General features: G+C 47.1%; 1 long non-coding RNA gene and 1 pseudogene across 1 annotated transcript; one reads left to right on the top strand and one right to left on the bottom strand.

Annotated features, from left to right (window-relative positions):
• Positions 1-9010: 9010 nt before the first annotated feature.
• LOC149361004 (uncharacterized) lies at positions 9011-10111 on the bottom strand (annotated as a pseudogene).
• Positions 10112-17580: 7469 nt separating this feature from the next.
• LOC149361003 (uncharacterized) lies at positions 17581-19897 on the top strand. The gene is made up of 3 exons (XR_016288369.1): positions 17581-18094; positions 19128-19286; positions 19871-19897. It is a non-coding gene; the product is annotated as an uncharacterized LOC149361003 (long non-coding RNA).
• Positions 19898-23917: the final 4020 nt, after the last annotated feature.

Below are 23917 nucleotides of genomic sequence, written 5' to 3'. Positions count from 1 at the left end.
AGATGGGAGGGTAAGATCGAAATCCAGGCTCCCAGGACCTTTGCATCCAGAGTTAGCTTTACCCTAGGCCACGCAGACATGTTCATAAGGCTTGGTTAAATCGGACTTTTAGCTATGTGTGGTGGTCTCTAATATAATATGGTAGCTTACAAATGTATACTAATGAGTATGTGTGAGCTTGAAGAGGCACAGATTAACAGATTAGGAATTAGGCGAGTAGCAATGTGTATGTGCGTGACAAAGGATCCGTGACGGAAGCATTAATGCTGTCACATTATATTCTTAAAGGCGAAGCTTAAGAGCCCCACCCAAATTTTTTTGTGCCCTCCATGCTTATCACTTACGACATGATGGTAGCGGGACTGCTGGTGCCGCAGGAGATCCATTTCCTAAAAAAAATTGTCACTACATATCTCCAGCGCACAAATAATTTACTAGTATTTTAGTCTTTAAAAATCTAGAGCTCTCAAAATTACCTGACAATGCTGAGCTCTCCACAGCCGAGCTGTATTGGTATTTTGTAGCTTTCTTCTGCGCTTTTTTGTATGTGCCTGCAAAAGATTACACATCAGAAGCCAAACTCTTATGCAGTCTACACTGAAAATACCACTTCACATGAAATCAAGACTAAACATCATCAAAACACTATCCTACCTATACCTGAGGTTGAAGGCCTCAATGCAGAATGCTTGCTATGAAAGGCAATGCAAGGAAGGGTTAATTTTGACCCTGAGACCACGTAGCCTATAATCGGATGAAACAATAAAAAAATCAGGTGATGCCCCGAAAGCAAGCCTTTGACCCAATGGCACTAAATGCTTTTTCATGACGTTATGTTCAATCCCCCTGCATGACATTGCAGCCAGCTGGCAGGTGCCAGTATTTTTGTTGATTATAAAGTGATTAAGCTTGATGCTGCAGAATCCAATCACCATGACTTGTTGGACAGCTTCCTTTCAGGGGCTTTTCCTGGTTCTTTTGTTGTTACATATGACTATAATAATGCACAACACGTGCATAATTTGTGCATTTTTCTGCCAATAAAATACTGCCACCACGGCAAGAGCTCAGTTCGGGGAGCTTGCTCAGCAAATCAAATCAAATCAAAATTTTATTCGTCTGTATACGTACACATTCGTAAATTCTGATCTGCCTAAGCACATTTTGCTTGTTGGCTGATCAGGCAGCAGGTGGAGAAATACCTCCATATGCATACATTACTTGTCTAAACACTCATACCAACATAGAAAAAAAAACAAAAACAAACAAAAAATTTTGAACACAAAATTGCACATACGAAAGAAGTCAAGCTATACACAGGCACTGACATCGCACAGTACACAGGCCTCTGGAATTTCTCCTCCAAAGAAATTCAACCGCAGTAGGGCCAATGTGTAAAGTGGTAGCGCTCGGCCCAAATGCCAGCGTAGGACCGATGTTCGCGCCAATTTTTGCCAACAGTTGCCCAACGTTCGGCCAATGTTGTTGTGCTTCCTGGGAACTTCCCTTATACCAGATGGTTTAATTTAGTTTAATGCGTCGTGTCGCACTCCCAGTAAATATATTCAATGCGTGGTAAGCAAATTAATGTGATATTGAAAACAGATTAATGTATAATTTTCTTTTAATATCATAACTCGTATCTCTAAATTGCGAGCTAATTTTTCATTCAAGTAAATATGCACAGGGTGTAGCGTCTTTTCCAAATGGACGTCAAAACAACATTTTTTATTAGTTTTTTTTAATGGGGTTAAAAATACGGCTTGCGATTTTTTGCGAAATACGCTCAATGCAAGGAACTCAGGGCACCATGGTTTTAACTTAGTCGCTTCGCATGCATGCTATAATTGGATTCGGAACTGCGACTTGAAAACCACACAAAAATACTCGTCTGATAGTCCAGAGTAATGCCCTTTTTCATTGCTAGAGAACTTGGGCAAAAGCTTTAACCAGAAATTGCGGGTTTTCTATTGAGTCTGCAAGTGTAGAAGGCAAAAAGAAACAGTACGGAAGTATTACACATATTCTTACCAACTGGTCTGCAGTGGAAAATTAATTAAGCGATTCTGATTTCCGTCGTGCATAAGCGGTAAAGGACATATTCCCGAATGCATCCTATCTCAGGTCATATGAGTTCAAACCCGCTGTTAGCCAAAGTAGTGAATCTTTAGTGAGTTCATCTCACCAAAGACGAAAAATTAAATTCTCACCGTTCGGCCACAATTCCACTGCGCACGACGTCAAGCAAGCCATTTCGCAATGAGAGTGGGTACACAGAAGTCGTCCTCGTGCTTTTTGGCTCGCTCTCTTTTCCTGCCGAAAAAATAAAGGCGCATGTAGTCAAAGCAACATTTACTACAAAAACCACTTTAACTTCCAGACGTATATCAAGATAAAAGAGTTTTAGTACTTACAAATTACATCTTGCAGGCGGTACGAACAGCGTCGGAGCTCTCCTAATATATGAGTGTGGCTTTTCGCGTGCACAGACTATGAACGGTGCTAGCTCGATTGTGCATGCATTTTCGTCGTGTTGGTTGTGCGCGTGGTTGGGCTCCGCCGTGGAGTCAAGAATGTCTTATTGTGATGCGTCGTGCGTTTCCAAGACGAGCAGTGGAGACGATGGTGGGGGGTTGGCTGGAGGGGATAGAGTCATTTTCCTTTATACAGGTTTTGTGGTTCCGAGAAAAGTCCTCGAGCTGAAAGGTGGAGAAAGGGAGATCGTGGAAGTATACACGAACGGCGAAGCGCGTGCAAGGGTAAACAGCTTCGAGATAGCGACACACAAAAAGAAAAAATAGCCCTTCGCGGGGTGGGGGGTTAGCCCGCTACCTGGAAAAGAACGCGGCCGGGAGAAGAGGTGGGGAGATATTCGACTTGAGAGAGAGAGGGAAAGGGGCCAAAACACGTTTAAAGGGTTTGGAATTTTCGAAGAATGAGTCACATGGTCACAGGCAGTACAAAAGGCTATATCTACAAGAAACAAGTGGATGGGAAACATGGAAGCATCAACGTATTGTTGCAAAGCCGCAGCAAAAGCCTGAAAACTTTGAAGTGAAAAACTTGGAGCTTCAAGATGCATTTCGCCAAAACGACTTCAGACACTCGCGTATTTTGTGGGGCCGTATGATGTGGCTTCTGTTAGTTCAAGATGGCTTAAAATGTTACCACATAATAACAAAAAATATAAATAAAAAAATATCCAAGCAGAATGCGCGCTCTTTCATAGTTTCTTGTACCGTACATGTGCCAAACATGCCAGGTTAACATGCGTCTAATGCCAGTTGTCAGTCGATTTATTCAGTGGTCGTCGAAGAATCCTCAAATTGTTTGTTGGTGTGGAAGTTTCGCGTAAAAAAAGCAAAAACAAACAAAGGCATGATGAATTGTGGTTCGCAACTACTTTCGACGGTTTTCATCAATAAAGGTGATGTTCGAAAGAAAACAAAAACTTGCGAGTAAATATGCAAAGACGTGAGCAAGAACTATATAGCCCCCAATGCAAATTACGCAATAGAACAATAAAATGGACACAAACAACATTTTCTAACACTACGATATGCAGAAAAGGAAGGAAATAGCAAATCAGAAAACACGGGAAAGGCGCGATCACAGGGCACGACGTAGGGAAGCGCAGGAATCGCTTAGCACGTCTCCGCGTGCGTTTATTAAGCACCCGCCTAATATTTCACGACCGCAACGCATAATTCGAAATTGTGAGGCGACTGCTTCGTTTCTGGACGTTGCCAACACTGCGCACAATTTCGGTTTAGCGAATGCACTTGCACTAATCTATTACGCTTGTATCGCGATCTCCATGAAGCAGACACCAGCTGCGCACTGCGGCAGCGAATTCCTACAGCGAATAAAAGAAGCGATTTTTTTATTCCAAAAATTTAATCAAATGAAACTTTTTTGATTTTTGTTGAAGGCGCCTGTTGACAATTTTTATTGAAGGCGTCTCGGTTGTAATCAGAATTTATTGGAAGTTCTTCATGCATTTGTCTGTACCTTCTTTTTTCTGTTGTGTTCTATTTTGCTGTATTGAATTTTACTGCTAATGTACTTACCCCCCTACAATAATGTATCTGAGGGCGCTGTAGGTACATTGAATAAATAAATAAATAAATAAATAAATAAAATAGACAGTTTTCTTAAATAGCATAGCCAATTCTGGCAAACAGCGGGGGAACTCCGGCTAACATGGGCCATGATAGCCATGATTTTAAGATGGTACAACCGACAATGGCAAACAGCGGGAAAATTCTGGCTAACCTGGCCCATGATAGCCATGATTTTAAGATGGCACAACCGACAATGGCAAACAGCGGGAAAATTCTGGCTAACCTGGCCCATGATAGCTAGGATTTTGTAATGGCACAGCCAGTATTGGGAAAGCGATGGACAACCAGGGCCATCATTGGATGCGGCAGTGAGTGGTTCAGCCCATATTGGAAACTCATTGGGAACTTTGGGCCTACTTAGGGCCATGCTTTGCCAACAGTCTTCCAATATTGGCCCGCTGTCATGCTACTTGGGCAGTTGCCACCTATTTGGCCCCACCAGGCGCATACGTCCAAGGTATCATCCACCATCAATACGTGGATGAGAGCCAGGAGGAAATCATGGAGTACTTGATACCCCAGAATCCAGAACACCGCATTCTCTACGCCCGCCGTTTAGGCATGACCCAATCTATTGTTACCACTTTCGCAGAGACAAAGGTCCCCCCCGCCAAGTCTCCTACGCTGGCAGTGCTGTGCGCTGCTACATCTTCAAAAACAAAGTGGAAGCCGGCCTTAACTGTCGCAAAACGGGACACCGAGAGGACGTTTGCCGGTCTCCCAAGCTCTCAAATTATCCTCACTGCGGAGCTCGCGACCCTGACGAGGCCCATGAATGCACCCCCACTTGTGTAATTTGTTCTGGTCCTCACCAGACTGGTTCCTCCAAGTGTAAAGGCCGCTACAAAATGCCTGCTGTCGTACTGAAACGCCCGCTGCAAGCTGACTCAGACAGTGCCTCGACCTCCCATCGTTCCCGATCCCGGACCCATCGCCAAGGGTCTGGAAACACCTCGGCCAAAATGGATTCTAACCGCTCCTCCTCGTCTTACCGGCGCTCCAGCCGGAATCGCTCCCGGTCCTTCCCACCCTTGGACTCCAAGTCGTCTCCTCACCGAGAGCCCTCCACGAAAAATCAGGTGAGCTGGGAAGCTGCGGCTTCTCACTCTCAGCAATCTCAGTCTCGTGATTCAGAGCTGCAAGCCCTGCGCGACGATATAACAACCCTTAAAGCTAGCAATCATAGGCTCCAACAAGAAAACGCTTCTTTAAAGCGTCCACCCTTTGCGCCCGATCCACCACCTCAAATAAATGCCACTCCACCACTTCAACCTGTTCCTAGCATCTCACCTCAGGCGCCCCCATCTACTCCACTGCAACCCAAAGATACTACCTTCAGTCCTCCCTCTTAGCGGAAAGCTACCTCCCACTCAGAACGCTACGTTAATTTTGTCGACCTCGAAGAATTTGAGGCTCGCCTAGAGGAAAAATTAGAGGCTAAAAATGATGCTAAGCTCGAAGCAAAATTTGCTGAGTTCTCCCAACAAATCCAAAAGCAAATGCTTCAGTTCCAACAATGCAGCAGCAAATCCAACAACTTAACACCTCATGCAACAGATCCAAACACGCGTCACAGGCCTTGAAGCTAGAGGAGACGTAAGGCCGCCCTCCACACGACGCGCGTTGAACTCTAGGGCGGAAGCTGCTCGGAGATCCTCACAGAAGACAAGACGTCTGTTCTGTTCAACCGTTTATTCTCTGAGTAACGGAGCTGCGGCGGGGAGCGCGGGAGGCGCGCCCCGCCGCTGCGAGAGGGAAAAGGGAGGAGAAGGAAAGAGCGCGCCAGATGCGGGGGCGCGCGGGGCGCGGTCGGATTCCTTTGAAGGGACGCCGCAGACTTCGACCGCAACGGCGTTCACCTCACGTTGCCGGAGGCATAGGGAAAAAGCACGCGTAAGTTGTGCCGGCGAGGGCTGGCGCCATGGCTGGCGCACTACACGGCTCCCCCCCGAGAGAGGAAGCCAAGGCGACGAACGATTTACTTCTTTGGGCAGCTGGGATGCCAGTGGACGCGACGAGCCGGAGGAGCTTGCTGTCGGTCGGAAATGAATGGGGCTGTCGCAAGTGCAGGCGCCGAAACGCAAGAGACTGGGGCATCGATGTACGCTGGCTTGAGTCGTTCGAGGGCCACTGCATCTCGCGTTCCATTCAAGTCTACCAGGAAAGTGGAAGGACGGCGCTCAAGGACGCGGAAGGGGCCGAGATAATGTGGTTGGAGGGAACCACGCACAGGGCCGTAACGCACGAAAACATGGGTTGCTGTGTTTAAGTCTGGAGTCACGTACACAGTGCGTTGGTGTTCTCGCGTCGGCTGTGGTTGAAGGTGGCGGAGGATATGCCGGAGCCTGTCGACGTATTCACTTGCTGTGGACGGGACGGCGGGATTCGTGCTTTCCAAGAAATCGGCTGGAAGACGAAGAGAGGTTCCGTAAACAAGCTCGGCACAGGCGCACGAAAGGTCTTCTTTGAAGGCAGATCGGATTCCGAGCAGTGTGAGCGGAAGAGCTTCGAGCCACTTGACGGGGGGTCCGTGCGCCGTAAGCGCTGCTTTGAGGTGCCGATGGAAACGCTCTACGAGTCCGTTTGTTTGTGGATGGTAAGATGCAGTCCGTAGCCGTGCTGCTCCGAGCAGTTTGAGGAGTTCTGTGAAAAGCGATGACTCGAACTGACGACCGCGGTCCGTGACGATGGTTGTGGGGCAGCCGAACCGCGCCACCCAAGTAGAGACGAAGGCCGCGGCGACAGTGGCTGCTGTGATGTCGGCGATTGGTGTAGCCTCAGGCCATCGGGAGAAGCGATCGATGCATGTCAATAAATACCGGTAGCCTTGGCAGTGGGGTAGGGGGCCAACGATGTCGATATGGACTACTGCGAAGCGTTGGTCGGGCTGCAGGAAACGCTGCATTGGGGGCACAGGGTACCGGTGTACTTTCGCACGCTGGCAGGGTGCACACGCGCGGACCCAGTCGCGAATGTCGGTGTTCATGCGGAACCAGACAAAGCGGGATTTGATCAGCTTTTGAGTTGCACGAATTCCAGGATGGGAAAGGGTGTGCAAGGATTCGAAGATTTTCTTGCGGAAATCGATGGGCAAAACGGGCCTTGGCGTACCTGTGGAGGTATCACAAACGATTGGCACGTCTTCAATGAGGACTGTCTCGAGCTTCAGGGATGTTTGCGCTGTACGTAGGCGGGCAAGCTCGGGGTCGCTTGCTTGCGCTGCAGACAGTTCATGTATGTCGAAGGGAAAGGAGGACGAAGTCGATGTTTCGGAACGACTGCGCGTGACGGCATCGACGCGACTGAGGGCGTCAGCCGGGGTGTTGTCGGCACCACTTATGTGTCGGATGTCAGTTGAGAACTGAGATATGAAGGAAAGTTGTCTCACTTCCCGTGGCGTATATAGGGATGCAGAACGGCCAATTGAGTAAGTAAGAGGCTTGTGATCCGTGAAAACGGTAAATGCTCTGCCCTCAAGCAAGTGGCGGAAATGACGCACTGCCAGGTATATGGCGAGAAGTTCGCGGCCAAAAACACTGTATCGTGTCTGGGCAGGAGTCATGCGTTTTGAGAAGAATGCGAGGGGTTGCCACACGCCACTGACCTGCTGCTGAAGGACAGCTCCGAGCGCAGTGTTGGAAGCGTCTGTCATGAGTGCCAGCGGATAATCGAGGTTTGGGTGGGCGAGTAGAGTGGCGTCGGCCAGAGCGCGCTTGATGGCGTTGAAGGCATCGTCCGCGGTGGTGTCCCAGTGTAATGTTTTCGCCGAGTGCTCGCCGCACAGCATGCGGTCAAGTGGTTCGAGCAGGGTGGCACAGTTTCTGATAAATCGGCGGTAAAAATTTACGAGGCCAAGAAACTGGCGGAGCTTCGTGCTTGAAGTGGGCTTGGGAAACTCGGTGATTGCTTTCACTTTTTCGGGAAGCGGGCGGATGCCGTTGTTGTCCAAGTGATGGCCGAGAAATACGAGAGCTGGTTGCCCAAACTCACTCTTTTCGGTGTTGACAACAATGCCGTTAGTCGAAATACGCTCGAAAAGTTGGCGGACGTGGTGCAGGTGTTCTTCAATACATGAACTTGCCACGAGAATATCATCCACGTAGGCGAACACGAAGGGAAGGCCACGTACAACGGAGTCGATGAAACGCTGGAAAGTCTGCGCAGCGTTGCGAAGTCCGAATGGCATTCTTAAAAATTCAAACAGTCCGAATGGTGTCGTGATCGCTGTTTTGGGGATATCTTCTTCTGTTACAGGGATCTGATGATAAGCCCGAACACGATCTATTTTTGAAAAGATGGTTGCACCGTGCAGAGAAGACGTGAAATCTTGTATGTTGGGCAATGGGTATCGGTCCGGGACGGTCTTGGTGTTCAGAAAACGATAGTCTCCGCATGGTCTCCAGTCTCCTGACTTCTTCGGGACAAGGTGGAGTGGAGATGCCCAGCTGCTGGATGAAGGTCTAATAATACCAAGTTCCAGCATATGCTCGAATTCTGCACGGGCCACCTTGAGTTTCTCCGGAGCCAGGCGTCGTGGGCGAGAGAAAACAGGTGGTCCCGATGTTATGATGTGGTGCTGAACGTCGTGGCAGACAGGTTGAGTCAAATCCGGGGGTGACGTTAGCTTTGGAAATTCATTAATCAGGGCTGCAAACGGCTCTTTGGCAACTGTAGCACATGAGGGTGCTACATCGGTAGTTGCACGCGCTGCTATGACGTGAATAAAGAGTTTCGTTGCGGAGTCAATGAGGCGCTTCCGCTTGACGTCGATGAGGAGCTCGTGCTTCGTTAGAAAGTCGGCACCAATTATCGCAGAACCAACGTCGGCGACTAGAAATACCCACCAGAAGACCCTTCGAAGCACGAGGTTGAGCGTTACAGAGCGCTGTTTGTAAACAGGTATGCGCGTTCCGTTCACTGCTTGCAGGTACGAAATTGCAGCGGAAGCACGCTCTGCTTTTGTGGCTGGGAGAACGCTCACCTGGGCCCCGGTGTCAATAAGGAATTTCTGTCCGGTGGTTCTGTCGTAGACGTGGAAAAGGCGACACTCTTCTTGGCACAGACCGCTCGTCGCCGCTAGTGGTCGGCCGGCCGGTTTTCCGTCCAGCTGCAAGGCAGGAGGCAGTGGCGGGCGTTGGCGCCGAACGACGGTGGTAATAGCAGATGCGTGGGCCTGTGGATGGACTTCGCTCACTCTGTCCGCGCTGTCCAGGCGTTGAGGAGCGGTGACGTTGGCGTCCACAGCGTAGAGGCGGCTCTGAGTGTCTAGTTGCCGCAATGAGTTTTTCGAGCTGCTGACAAAGGCGGTCAGCTTCGGAAGGCGTAGCGGTGGTGGATGCAATATGCGACGGCTGAGGAGTGGTGATGGGGACGGCCAACGGCGACGACTGTGTGGACGTGCTGACGGCAGCGACGGTCAAGTGCGGGGTGGCCACTTCCATCACCTTGTCGGCTAGCGCGGCGAGTGATGTTAAGTCCATGGTTGTGGCTGTGGCAAGCACCATTTGGACGTTGGACGGCAGGCGCTGCAGAAAAAGTTCACGCAGCACAGCATTGTCCTTGGTCTGCGCACTGCTACCGAGAAGCTGCGTCATCCGCCGCAAGAGCTGACTTGGTCGCCGGTCACCGAGCTCCTCGGAGGAGAGTAGCTGCTGTATTTTCGTCCTTTCGGACGCGGCCGTGCGTTGCAGTAGGGCTGCCTTGAGGTCGTCATATGGATTTGCCGGAGGATTGGTGCTGAAAGAGGAGAGTAAGTCGGACACCTCCTCTGCAGCTGTTGATGGCAGTGAGCCGACCACGTGGTGAAATTTCTGCTTCTGTGATGAAATTCTCGAAAGCTGGAATTGAGATTCCACTTGCAGGAACCACACGGCTGGGTTGCGTTCCCAGTACGGTGGGAGACGCATTGTGACTGCAGAGACGGCTTCGCCGGGCACATCTGGCGTTGTCTGGTTGAGGTTGGGCGTAAGTGGCTGATTTTGTTCCATTTCAGCTGCGTGCGTTGACGTCCTGTCTTCAGCGTGGGGAAAAGCTTGGCTCTACGTTTCTTAGGTGCGTCGAAAACCGGGTCACCAATTGTAGGGCGGAAGCTGCTCGGAGATCCTCACAGAAGACAAGACGTCTGTTCTGTTCAACCGTTTATTCTCTGAGTAACGGAGCTGCGGCGGGGAGCGCGGGAGGCGCGCCCCGCCGCTGCGAGAGGGAAAAGGGAGGAGAAGGAAAGAGCGCGCCAGATGCGGGGGCGCGCGGGGCGCGGTCGGATTCCTTTGAAGGGACGCCGCAGACTTCGACCTCAACGGCGTTCACCTCACGTTGCCGGAGGCATAGGGAAGAAGCACGCGTAAGTTGTGCCGGCGAGGGCTGGCGCCATGGCTGGCGCACTACAGCTTGCCGCACGCTCCCACCCCCAAACCCCTTAGCTTCACCCACACTTCACCATGGCGCCCCGCCACCTATGTGATCTGTGGCAATGGAACTGCAGGGGATTTCGCCGCAAGCGAAGCAACCTGCAGCAGTATGTCCAAAATTCCGACATGCCCCCTGATATCATCACCCTTCAGGAAACTCATGGCCCAGTGAAACTACCTGGCTATAAACCATACTCCCCCCTAGATGTCACCACGCCCGATACCGCTATTTTGGTTCCACGCAACCTGACGGCCGTCCAACACTCCTTAGACGACGTTGGCGTAGACTGCGTCTTGCTCGAACTCCTCCCTCGTAAAAGGGGCGACCAAAGCCTCTTCATTCTTAGCCTTTATAGCCCTCCAAAAGTCAGAAGACGGGACTTCGCCACCCTTCTTTCCCGGGTCAACAGGCTCGCGCACCATTCCGGTCTCCTCATTGTAGGAGATTGCAATGCCCACCACCCCGCTTGGGGTTACCGCACCGCCAACCGAAAGGGTAACACTCTGTGGTTGCGAGCACAGGAACTGGGCTTCAGCCTTGTTACTGACCCTCACACTCCCACCCGTGTAGGAAACACCGTGTCTGTTGACACTTCACCTGATCTGACATTCTTCAAAAACGTGCTAGATCAGTGGCTCAACACTGGGAATACCCTTGGCAGCGACCACTATCTCCTTGCGACCACCCTCAGCATGTCCCCGTTTCGCCAGAGAGGTCGTCCGACCCTAATCACGGATTGGGACAAATTTCGTTCCCTACGTGCTCAGAACACCCCTACCCGGATTAATAATCTGGACGAGTGGATCTCCAAACTGCAGGCAGATGTCTGCGCTACTACTCAAGAATCACCCACCACGGCTGATCAATCCAATACAGAATGCCGTCTTCTCCACCTATGGCAGGCCCGCGAAAGCCTGCAAAACCGTTGGAAAAACAGCGCCACAATAGAACGCTTCGGCGTAGAGTAGCTCAGATAGACAAACAGATTGAGGCACACACTATCGCACTGACTACCCAGCAATGGGGTGAAGTTTGTGACAACATGCGTGGACAGCTCTGGCTAACTCGCACCTGGCACCTTCTGCGATACCTTTTAGACCCAGACGGTTGCAAAACATCCCAACGACGCAGCATTTCCCGCATAGTCCATCAGCACCCCGGCTCAGACCGGGATCGTATCGATGAACTTCGTGTCCGCTATCTCAATACTACTTCCCCGGACCCTCTCCCCCCCTACATGGGCGGCCCCAACCCTGCCCTCGATGACGAGATTTCGGAAGTTGAGGTAAGATGCGCTCTAACTCAGTCCGCCCTAACTCTGCCCCGGGACCGGACGGCATTTCCAACAAAACTCTCCTGAATTTAGATGACCCGTCCATTGAGGCCCTCACTGACATTATGAATGATTGCTGGAGAGAGGGTGAAATACCCGCAGCATGGAAACATGCACGTGTGACTTTCATACCGAAGCCAGGCAAACGACTAGCACTCGAAAACCTCCGCCCCATCTCCTCACTTCGTGTGCTGGGAAACTGATGGAGCACGTCATTCTCAACCGTCTCAATCATTACGTTGAAGATAACCATCTCCTACCTCGAACCATGATTGGCTTCCGCTCAAATCTCTCTACGCAAGACATTATGCTACAGCTCTCACGAGAGATACTGTGCCCCTCTATTCTATTCTAGGCTATTCTAGGGCTTGATTTAACTAAAGCATTTGACAGCGTCTTGCATAGAGCTATTCTCGCTAGCCTCTCCCTACTAAATCCTGGTCACCGTACCTACGAGTATATACGTACTTTCCTCTCTGGTCGTACAGCTGAACTTAGCTTGGGCTCTCTCTTCTCAGACCCTATAAACCTCGGTAGCAATGGCACCCCCCATGGATCCGTTCTCTCCCCATTTCTTTTCAATGTCGCCTTGCTCACGCTACCTTCTAAATTAGGCGCTATCCCCCGGCTATCCCATACCTTATTATACACAGACGACACTACCATCTGGGTTTCCACAGGCAACGATGCTGAGGTTGAATCCGCACTTCAACAAGCCGTCGATGTCATTGAGCGCCATGTAACCGCAGCCGACCTCTTGTGCTCCCCTCAGAAGTCCGAGCTGCTGCTCATCCGAGGTCAACCCGGCCTCCACGGCCATCCTCCTATCTGCATTACTGCTAGTGGTAGGCCTATACGCGAAGTATCCACCATTAGGGTATTGGAGCTCCCCATCCAGAGCAATCGGAAAAACACCGACACTCTGGCTAAACTTTGTCTCGCAGACCATTCGTCGCATTGCTAATAAAGATAGAGGCATGCGAGAGGCTGACCTCCGACGTCTTGTTCAGGCGTTTGTTATCAGTCGCCTCACATATACCCTCCCTTACCTATACCTCAGCTGCCAGGAACGTGACCGCGTTGACTGCCTTATTCGACAGGCATACAAGGCGGCTCTTCATCTCCCCCACCGGACACCCACGTATAAACTACTGGCATTAGGGGTCTACAACACTGTGACGGAGTTCTCGGAAGCTCATCTCACTTCTCAGTACGAGCGTCTCACTCACACCTCCACGGGACGTCACATACTCGACAAGCTTGGAATACGCTTCGAAACAACCGCACCCGACAGGGTCCAGCTTCCGCACCATATCCACCGTAACCTTATCGTTACCCCTCTTCCTAAATATATGCACCCAGAGTATAATGTCGCTCGCCGTAAGGACAGGGCTAAGTCTCCACACAAAAAGTATTTAACAGATCGGACAGCGGTCTATGTCGACGCCGCCGAATACCCCGACCGCGAAGCTTTTTCGCTCGCGGTACTAAACTACTGTGTACGGCCGCTGGTTGCGTACTCCATTCCCGTCAGATCGCCTGAAGAGGCCGAGGAGGCGGCCATAGCCTTGGCGATGGTCTCCGCCTCTGCAGAAACCATCTTCAGCGACTCTAAATCTGGAGATTCGTAGTTTCGCCAAAGGCCGGGTCTCCCCTGTCACCCTCTCTCTCCTCCACTCCACCAAACTCCAACTCCGCCTGTTCCTATTGACCTGGGTCCCTGCGCACTCATCCCATCCAGGGAACGAGGCGGCCCACAATTATGCCCGAGTATTCGTCGACCGGGATGTGGTGTCACCCATCCTGCGGACGGCGAGAGATCGTATGGTTACATTTCATGACATAAACATGCACGACTGCTTAGGTAGACTTCTACATCCCCCCGCACATAGTTCTCCCACCAAACCCCAAGAAGTTGCGTGAAGACAGCTCCAACCGACACCTTCCCCAACCCCACGATATATGCCCGTATATACCCTAGGGTCTACTCCCCTTCCTGTCAACTATGTGGCCAACATGCCACTCTATCCCACATACTCTGGGCTTGCCCTCGGGACTCCCCCCTCGAGGCTTGCAGCTCTCGAATCCAGACCAGTGGGAGGCCGCATTGCTCAGTTCCGACTCGGACACACAGATCCAGGTTGTGACAAGAGCCCTAGAAGTCGCCGGACGCCACGGGTTCATGGCCACTTGATGGGGCTGTAACCCCACACCGTCAGATACATTTGTCGACGAAAATAAAGTTTATCCTCCTCCTCCTCCTGGGTGAGTGGAGGCCTGAATCATGCTTATAATTAGGTGTGGTGATGAGAGAGGGAGATGGGCTGCAGGCATTGACAAGGTTGTGCCAGAAACGCGGCGCTGAAGCCATAGGCCGTCGGCGTTCGTTGTATTCATTGGCGTTGACGTTTTACGCTCCGATCATTTTAAGGAAAGGAAGTGCGCCTAATGGTTCCCTGGGTCAGTGGAGGCCTGATTCATGGGTATAGGTACGTGTGGTGATGAGAGAGAGATGATAATTAAGGTAGATGAGGCTTTATAGCCAGAACTATACAGTATGAATAATCCCGGCGATAATGACAGAGGCAGGGTTGGAGAGCGATTGTACATCCCGCCATTAAGGAAAGTGAAACTGAAGAAAAACTCAGAAGCAATGCAAGGGGAGATTGTAGCTGGTAATTATCAGACAACTTCAGATCTCCTGGAGGGCGTGCGGAGAGTGTGCTAAACAAAAACTTGCAACTCTGCATACTGAATGCGTCATGACCTCAGCATGGCGGAATCTTGGAAGGACGACGAAAATGTTGTCTTATGCATAGGTAAGGAGATGTCAACAACTTTTACGATTACATACCAGTGATCTTACTGTCCGTTGCCGACAAGGTATTTGCAAAAGTAAACGCTGTTAGAATCACAACAACTTTAGAGTCAAAAGGCCGGGCTGGCTTTTGTAAACGCTGCTCGACAATTGTCTGTTGTGTTGTGTTGGGTTTATTGGCGCATAAGCAGCTAAGGCTATCATGCGCCAAGAACAAGGTATGGAAAAATTGGCTTGAGCAGATTGTGAAAACAAAGTTGATAAAAACGGTGGCGTAAAGGGCCTAAAAGTTATTTTTATTACCTGGCTGATTAAATACAAACTTTTTAGAAATGGCTGTTTGCTGAAGCTTTTAAAAGTTGGTTAACCCCCGTGGACATCCTTGGCTTGCCAAGGATCTCGAGGCCCCCAACTACTCATAAAAACCTCAGCCTCCTGCTCAGGACTGAGAAGGTGGCTGAGATGTATCGTTCTAAGTAGAGAAGCACAGGGTCAGAACATTACAAGTTTTGAAGAACATCGGCTTCCCTTAAAAAGCTAAAAACATCAACTATACTAACGGGTGCATGTTCAGCTAAAATCAACGCTGGACGAAATGGGATATGTTCTTTGTAAAATGTAGCAAAATATTTTTTTCTGAATGATTCAAGTTTTCTGCGTGATAGTAGTATGTGGTTTACAGTAAGTTCATGTCCGCATTGCTCGCAAACAGGTTTGTCTTTGTTTGTTACCAGGAAGTTGTGGGTGAGATGTGTGTGTCCAATACGGAGACGGCATAAAATAACTTCGATGAATCGTTTTTGGTGTGAGCATGATTTCAATTCGTCTAGAATCGGTTTTACTAAATGTAGCTTATTATTTCTTTCGATATTCCATTGCGACTGCCATTTATTTCTTAATTTGCACTGCACCAACTTCATACCATCTTTGTAGGGAATGTACACTTTCTTTATTTCTTTGTTCCGAGCTTTTCCAGCACATTCGTCTGCGTTCTCATTGCCAGTGATTCCAATGTGACTGGGAACCCAGCAAAATTTTATGTTTTGTCCCTGTATTGTGGCGCTTGTTATGTTGTGTATGATGTCACCAATTAGTGGTGTCACTGCATTTCTATGCTGAAGTGAGGTTAGTATGCTCAGAGAATCAGTGTAAATGATACTGTTTTGAATGTTCTCATTTATTATTTTTTCTACAGCCACCGATACTGCGTAACACTCGGAGGTGAAAATGGATGCGCACTCAGGCAGGCATACTACTTTTTCCCAATTAGTCTGAACCACAGCACTTCCGACATATTGTGCTGATTTTGATCCATCAGTATAAAATGCTTCGTATTCTCCGTATTTTTCGTTTAGTGCTAAATACTCTTGTAATATCTGTTCATGCGGTGTATGTTTCTTCCGAAATTGTGTTAATGTGAAGTCGCACACAGATGGTAGGCAGTACCAAGGCGGGAGTGGATCACGTTTGCGGGCAATATTAGGCAATGTGTCCATTATATCTAGTTCTTGGCATTTCTCTTCAAAGCGGAGAAGAAGTGGCCTGATTGCGAGGGGTCTGTTGGTAAATAGTGTTCGGGATGGGCACTTTGTAGCGAGTGGGTAACAGATGTGTTTAGGCTGGGAATGGATCTTTAAAATGTATGAGCATGTGAGCGTTGTTCTTCTGTCTGCAAGTGGTGGTTCATTAGTTTCTACGTACAGGCTTTTTATGGGTGACGTCCTGTATGCACCAGTTGAAAGACGCAATCCCAAATTGTGCACAGGATCCAGTCGCTTCAAGTACGATGCCCTTGCTGATCCATACACTATGCAACCATAATCTAGAATGGAACGTACTACAGAGCGATAAATCTGTAGAAGGCATACCCGATCAGAACCCCAGTGTTTGCGTGAAAGGACTTTCAGTATGTTCAGTGCTAGCGACGCCTTCTTTTTCAGTGCGTTTATGTGAGGCAGCAAAGTAAGTTTTTTGTCGAAAGTGATGCCTAGAAATTTGTGATCCTTTTTTAAAGGCAGCTCGGTTTGGTTTAGGTGTAATGTTGGATTTATGTGCAAGCCTCGTTTGAGTGAAAAAAGTAAGGCCACTGTTTCTGTGGTGAGAACTGGAAACCATTCTTGTCTGCCCATGTTGCCATTTTGTTGATTGTAAGCTGTACTTGTCGTTCGCATGTAGATATATTGGAAGATGTGCACGCTATCTGAAGGTCGTCAACATAGACTGAATATATTATGGACCTTGGTATTACTTTGTTAAGAGAATTCATTTTTAGAATAAAAAGAGTTCCCAGACAACACCAAACATCCGTAGGAGGTCCCAAAAATGTACGCACGTCCCACATCCCTAACAGGACGTCCCTGGGACATCTGTATGAAGTCCGCACTGGGATTATCCCGGAAACAGTCGCGGCTCGAACGTTATACGGACATGACGTCCGTATAAAAGCCGCGGTGGGATCATGCCGAAAACAGTCGCAGATCGGATGTTATAAGGAAGTGTTTATATTCATAGGGTCTGAATCGAGCAGATGGCCATACACTTCTCATGAGCGCTCGAGTGGCACGCTCCACTGTCCTTTTCCGACGTCTTTGGCTAGCGGGCTTGATACTGCTGTTTGGAACAAGTAAACAATAATCCATGCGATGTATAAGCGCAAGGTGTCAAAAAGTAATACATAACCCAGTACTTATTTTTTGAAAGAGCCAAAAAAAAACGTTAAAAGCAGGACGAAAATAAGCAATTCCAAAAGGCCCATTAGCTGAATACAGAAACCCTAAACTTTAAAACTTCGAAATTAGGGCAGGGCGACATATCTGAACCTGGCTCAAATAGTCTAATTCCCGTTTTGTTATAGCTATCGAGGGTGTGCTTACACAATCTTCTCCCACAAGCTCACAACATAACCACCTTGAAAGGTAAAAAAACGTAGCGCAAAGAGACGAGGACACAGAAAGACAGACAACACGGCGCTATAACCACCTTGACGCCAACTGTAATTCCCGCCTTCCGACCATAACAGCCACTGACGACGACAGTGACACCACAGCAAAAACAACTGGCCACCTGTTCGTGCTCTTAAAGCAGTAATCATAAAAATTATTAACACACATCCTTTTTTGCAGTTACTTTTTGTTTTATTTAGGATCACAGTTTTATTTTTGTCTTAGGTGCATGTTGCATAAAAAGGCTCTTTGCTCATTAGCTCAATGGCACCACCATCGTCATCGCACTACTGAAACAATGCAAGTTATTTTGCTTAGCTTGGTGGTTTGAGGCGTGTATTAGCCAGTTTTCCGTTTTTAGGACCAAAATTTCAGGTAATTATTGACGTTTCTACTGTATGTTGGTTGCGTAACGAGTGTATTTTTTTCCAGCGGCGGGAAACACGGATGGCACATGCGGCAAGTGAAAGTAAGTGGCAGTCGGTAGTCCTTGCCTGGTGTGTGAGCCGTGTAGCGTGATTTCTAGCTTTTGAAGTAATTTTAGCGGCGGTATTAAAGTTCAGTGTGACTGATGATGGCTCAACATGAGCAGAAGCTTACCGGGGGCCAGTATATTAATCTGGTGACAGCATAATGGCTACGGTGCCGAGGAGTACTGCTTACAGGCGTGCACGCCGAGAGGCACGTCGTGATATTGAGCTAATAGCGTCGGCTGCTGGCGATGCTGTTGCATACGACCCTTATTAATCTGATCCATGTGCTGCTGCAAAGCCGCAAGAGCAACTAGATCCTAGCTCGTCGCATGTTCCGTGCTTTCAACATTCGACTGAATGTGCGCCTAAAGTTCCTGTTTTAATTTTGATTTGGTTTATTGGTTTGTTCGGGTTGAACGTCCCAAAGCAACTCAGGCTCTGAGGGACGCCGTAGTGAAGGGCTTCGGAAATTTCTACCACCTGGGGTTCTTTAACGGGCACTGACATCGCACAGTACACGGGCCTCTAGAATTTCACCTCCAACGAAATTCGGCCGCCGCGGCGTGGATCGAACCCTCATCTTTCGGGACAGCAGCCGAGCGCAGTAACCACTGAGCCGGGGCGGGGTTGTTTTAACTTTGTATTCTGTTTATAACTGTTGCATGCGCACAGATTTTCTTTGATTGGTTTGTAACCTAGATATATATAGTATTGAGAACTATTGCAATTTCATTTGAACTATATGTATTGTTTGGGCGTTTTGCATCCAAAAAATGAGGTCATGCATGTTTTTACATATGAATTTTTAGTTGGCAAGGGCCAAATCTGCCCCTGTGTCATATGGAGGACTTATAATGGAGGGCATATGCATGTTTAATTGTGCCACCTAGAGATACTTCACAACAGCATGCCAGCTGCCTTCAGTATGGTAAAAACTGACTATAGCAATATAGTTCCCCACTGTTAACTTGAGAAATCCTGATTTTATTTTCTTGGTCTGATTTCGAACCTAATTCTGTTTTGATCTAGAGAAATCACATGACTGTGCAAGATGGAGACACTGCAAGAGAAAAGACATCTCGCATTCTGCGAAGTATTCTAACATCTGAACTGGCTCCTAGCTACAGCTGGTATGGCGCCAAGGGAAGAACAGGCTCTGTGAGCTGAATATATGCAAAATCATGTGTAGTAAGTATTATTTAGAGGAAGCTATTTCAAATCTTAAAGGAGCACAGATATAAAATTTTAAACTCAAATAAGGGATCCGATCTGTGTCCTGGGCACAAAGGGTTTTACTATTCCAAATTCTCTGATTTCACTGATTTCACATGCCAAACATCATTGACATAGGAGCTGTTAGCCAATGCTGACATCAATCATCTATATATGGACTGGTTGACAGAATCACTAGCAAAACATGGGGTAAGTCCTAACCATGCCATCACATGATGCCATAATGGACTCCAGCACTGGCATTTACCTGACAGAGACCAAAAGTACTCACATAAAACAGTTTAACTGTTCACACTGTGGACTAGATATTTAAGCTCATTTCCATGATTAATGGGCTTTTACGTCTCATTAAAAGCAGAAAAATGAACACCCCAAAACACTGTGTCTATATCCCTTTAACACTTCGAATATAAATCAGAACACAGAATCAATATCTACATTAAGTGTTTATAATTGAATTTGTAGGTCTTGATAGGATTGCGTCAAGACCAGTGATATTGCTTCGAAAAAAATGCCAAATTTTCTTTGTTTATTTTCAGTCTGCACATTCACGCACTTCACAACTAGCCACATAGATTTTTGTTGTCATTTGGTTCATTGACTCATTGCTGCAGTGCCATGAATGTTACCACAGGTTAGAACAAGCTAGAATTACAATTTCATAGTGTGCATTTGGGATTGTTTTCATACTGCCTGCACAAAAGGCATGGTCCAGCAATGGAATTGGTAATAAGATGTGTTGAAATATGCCATCCTTTGTTACTCGAGCCCATGCCCTTTGCCTGCTGGTTCAAAATTAAGGAAACGCAGTAAAGTTTGGGTACAAAAATTTTTAGAGGTGAGATATATTTTTTTTATAAAAAATACATAACATATATACTCTCATTCGTATATAGGTTGCCTAACCGACCAGCAGACCTCAACTCGGGCATGGCAAACTACGCTGAAAGAAATCGAAAAGGCAGCCATGTCATTGTTTCAGCATGCAACTGAACGGGTAATGCGCAAGAAAACTGGCGAACAAAGCTGTGCTCCTGAGCAAAACTGAATGGTGAGTGTGTTGCTAGTGTGCTACATGTTTTGTTGATATTAACATCTTGGGTCGAGGATTTTTCATTCGAAACTGTTGATACTTTTCCTGTGACACTGTGCTGAGAGGTGATTGATTTTGAGAGAGCACAGAATTCAGTAGATTATTTCAATAGATACTGTGAAAACTTCTGCATATCAGCCTGTGTAGTTAGGTAGAATCATGAAATGTATCTTTAAGTTAACTTGGGTATTCGTAGCCTGCTAAGTCCTCACGCACCTCTCTTAACTTGGCTGTCTGTTTGTGGTGGTTTTACTCCTGGAAGTATGTACATTTACTTGTGCAAGGATTAATTCCTTGCCGCAAGTAACATTTGGCGCCAACACCATGTGAAGCTGCTGCAATTTGTATATTGTGCTGCGTTTTTTTTTTCAAATGCAGTCAGTGATTTAAAAAAAGGTGAACTGAAAGAAGTGTCTATATGTATTGGGTCTTTTTTGTCTTCCTTCCATCAAGGCAGCCTATTTCAGCATTGGCCCAGGTGGCAGGATTTCTGCTTTACATGTATACATGACTCTTCTTTTCGTTGACGCTATAGCAGAACCGAAAAGAAGACTGCCTAGAATGAGAAGCGAAGCAATATCTTGAAAATGTGTCACTTTATTGGTACCTAGCAGTTGTAGTTTACTTAAGTGTCTAGAAATGCAATGCTTTGTGCATGAACAATTTTTTTTTCTCTGACCAAGCTGGGCATTTTGTTGCCCATTTGAAATTTGCTTGTATCGAGCTATACTTGCTGTTTTGGTCTCTAGTCCCACTATGCTTGTGTAAATGTGTTCCTGACTGCTACTACTGGAGTTATTTTTCACCCCTATAGTGCGTTTGCATTGCTGTTCCAGCAAAAAAAAAAGAGGATATGTGGATTTTAATGACTTTTATCGTCTATGTAAGAGACGACCATAGTTCCTGTGGCTTGTAGCAGTCTTATAACTTGTTAATGTTAATATCATCAAGCCCACTTATAACAATATTCAAGTGCCATGGAAATACCATTGTTATAACCAATAATTGTTATAACAGGGTTGTGCCGAGAAAAAGTAAACACGACAAACTTTAGAGCATTTATTGACAGTAAATACCCGGAGGGGTTTGATTGTTCTAATGCCTGTAAAAGTTCGTTAATTCAAACTTCAGGGAACCGGAACAATGTTCACAAATGACCAAAGCACTGCCATCACTGCGCCACCGGGAGCTTCGCGCGCCTCCACATCACAGGAATCGAGCCGGCTTTCCGGAAGTGATTCTTATGGGAAATTCAAGAAGCATGCAGAACTAAGGGTGCAGTGACAGCTGACAAGAGAAAAACTGCGCTGGCTGCATGCACACACACTGCACCGACTGATTGGGGATACGCACGCATGACGTGCGTAGCCAATGCAGCAGCTCTCCTGACGCAATGACGCCTGCCTCCTTTGCTTTCGTGGCGTTGCTGCGCCAGCTTAGTCCATTGGTCGGCCCCACACGTGCGCGCTTTTGTGTTGTAAGCATGGTTTTGCTGGTGTGGTTGTAGCATTTCCTTCTTTCTTTTCCTATAATAGTTGACAATCAATTACCAGATTTAATTGTTATAACCAATAATGTGCCTTGACAGCATTGCTATAAGCAGTTTATTTTACCATAGAACACATTGCAAAGCTGATGGTGCCATGACTGACCATTGTTATATCCAATATATTGTTATAACCAGTATTGTTATAAGTGGGCTTGACTGTGTATGCAGCGTGTTTTAGATTTTTTTCTTCTGGCCGTACTAGTTGCCTTAAAGCCCATCTACTCCTTATGCACACTTATACGTGCTTTTTATTTCTAGTCCTGTGCTTGCTGAAATGTGAGTCTGAATGGTAGTGCTTGTGTCAATATTTTAACCTCTGATCTGTGTGCATGTATTGCTGTTATAGCAAAAAAAGGCTCATTTGTGATTTAATAATCTTTATTGTTTTGAGTGAGACAAGCATAGTTCCTGTACCTTGTAGCAGTCAGACAACATGTCTTATTTTAGTCATTCGACATGCAGCTTGACTGAAATGTTTATTTTGCCTTGTTGTTGTTGTTTATGTCAGCTAATTGCCTTGAAGGCCACCTACTACTTATGCACAGCTATATACCTGCTTTTGTCTCTAGTTGCATGCTTGCTGAAATTTGATCCTGACAGATAGTGCTTATGTTAATATTTTAATCTCTAATCTGTGTAGTTGGGTTGTATTACTGTAATAGCAAGAAAGGGTCATTTGTGTTTTAAGAACATTGATTATTCTAAATAAGACAATAGTTCCTATACCTGATTGCAGTGACATAATTTGACTCATTTTAGCTATGCTACGTGCAGTGTGATCGAGATTTTTTCACCTCTGCTGCGTATGCTTGTATTGTTGTTTCAGTAAAAAAAAGTTGCATTTGTGTTTTTAGTTTGGTTTTTTGGCGTTTTACATCCCAAAGCGACGCAGGCTATAAGGGATGCCATAGTGGAGGGCTCCAGATAATTTCGACTACCTGGGGTCCTCTAGCATGCACTGACATCGCACAGTACACTGGCCTCTCAACTTCTCGCCTCCTTCGAAATGGGACTGCCATGGCTGGGATCGAACCTGCGTCTTTTGAGTCAGCAGCCGAGCACCATATGACCAGTGAGGCACTGAGTGGCATATTTGTGTTTTGTTGCGTTCATTATTTATAAGTCAGTCATGTAATATTTACGCTTTTTTTCAAGAAATGCTTCGGCGCGGCAGACAAGGACAAAACGTAGAATAACACCACAGAGCGCCAACTAACAACTGATTTAGTTGGCGCTCTGTGGTGTTATTCTACGTTTTGTCCTTGTCTGCCGCGCCGAAGCATTTCTTGAAATATGTATGACCAACTGGCCTACAAAACAACCCTTCTCAGTAATATTTATGCCTTACAGTATGCCGCTACAGTTTGTTTTAATGTCCTTTGCAGTGCAATTAATATTTTTTGTTCTGACCAAGATAATCATCCCGAAGCCTGTTTAGACCTTACATGACTTATATGTATATACCTGCTGTTTTAGCCGTATAGTTATTTTGCATCTCCCTATTTTGCAACTCTGCATCTGGGGTTGGCTTGGCTACTTATTGTATTGGAATCCTACTGCTTCAAGTTTGAAAACGTGATAATTTTGGCTAATACTAACCAGACAAGGTAAATGATAATTTTGGCTAATACTAACCAGACAAAGTAAACAAAATTAATGAAGCCTATTACACACACTGCGAAGGAAGGTCTACGTGCACACCATTCATGACCTTGCTCTTAATAACGAGAAATGCCTCAGAGGAGCTGTTAAAGCTGTGTTAGTGCTTCCTTTATGTGAGTTGTTCTGTTTCATGTGCTGTTATTAAAAATAAAATTCAGCTGTGAACCGGCATTCGGCCTGATCATCAGCATGCCCCATATATTTGAATAAAACTATTTTAGCCAAAGCTTTGTGTTTTAAATCACTGTGCAGCATAATCCAGGCCTGTGTTCTAACTTTGTG

This window comes from Amblyomma mixtum, chromosome 2 (genome assembly GCF_055824585.1).
Source record: "Amblyomma mixtum isolate Tamu chromosome 2, ASM5582458v1, whole genome shotgun sequence".
NCBI classification, from domain to species: domain Eukaryota; kingdom Metazoa; phylum Arthropoda; class Arachnida; order Ixodida; family Ixodidae; genus Amblyomma; species Amblyomma mixtum.
The sequence above is the reverse complement of the archived record's forward strand: the minus strand, read 5'-3'. Positions and strand labels throughout refer to the sequence as shown.